Raw genomic sequence first — 348 nt, 5'->3', positions numbered from 1 at the left:
TATATATATATATATATATATATATTAGTGTTGGGCAATGATTAAAAGTTTTATTTGTGATTAATCGCATGATTTTCTACGATTAATCACATTATGCACAAAATTCAATAATGCATTCAAAAGTAGTTTATTGTGCACTTTTTTCCATTTAAAAGTACTGCTATATGAACAAAAGTACAATAACATTTGGTTTGCAAACACTTTAATCAAATAAGGTGCTTTTTTTTTACAGCAGTATTCCTTTTACATATAGCAGTTAAAATATTTCTTGTAAATCTCAACTTATAACATTAATGTAATCAAATTAAATATAAAACCAAAGCTATTTGCCACTGCCAGGGCATTAAC

The 348-nt window shown here is 25.3% G+C and overlaps 1 protein-coding gene across 2 annotated transcripts in view; it reads right to left on the bottom strand.

Annotated features, from left to right (window-relative positions):
• cdk17 (cyclin dependent kinase 17) overlaps positions 1-348 on the bottom strand; it is a 67,411-nt gene that overhangs the window by 6,032 nt on the left and 61,031 nt on the right. The window lies entirely within an intron of this gene.

The sequence above is a fragment of the Sinocyclocheilus rhinocerous genome, unplaced genomic scaffold, assembly GCF_001515625.1.
Source record: "Sinocyclocheilus rhinocerous isolate Xijiao unplaced genomic scaffold, SAMN03320098_v1.1 scaffold395, whole genome shotgun sequence".
NCBI lineage: Eukaryota > Metazoa > Chordata > Actinopteri > Cypriniformes > Cyprinidae > Sinocyclocheilus > Sinocyclocheilus rhinocerous.
The sequence above is the reverse complement of the archived record's forward strand: the minus strand, read 5'-3'. Positions and strand labels throughout refer to the sequence as shown.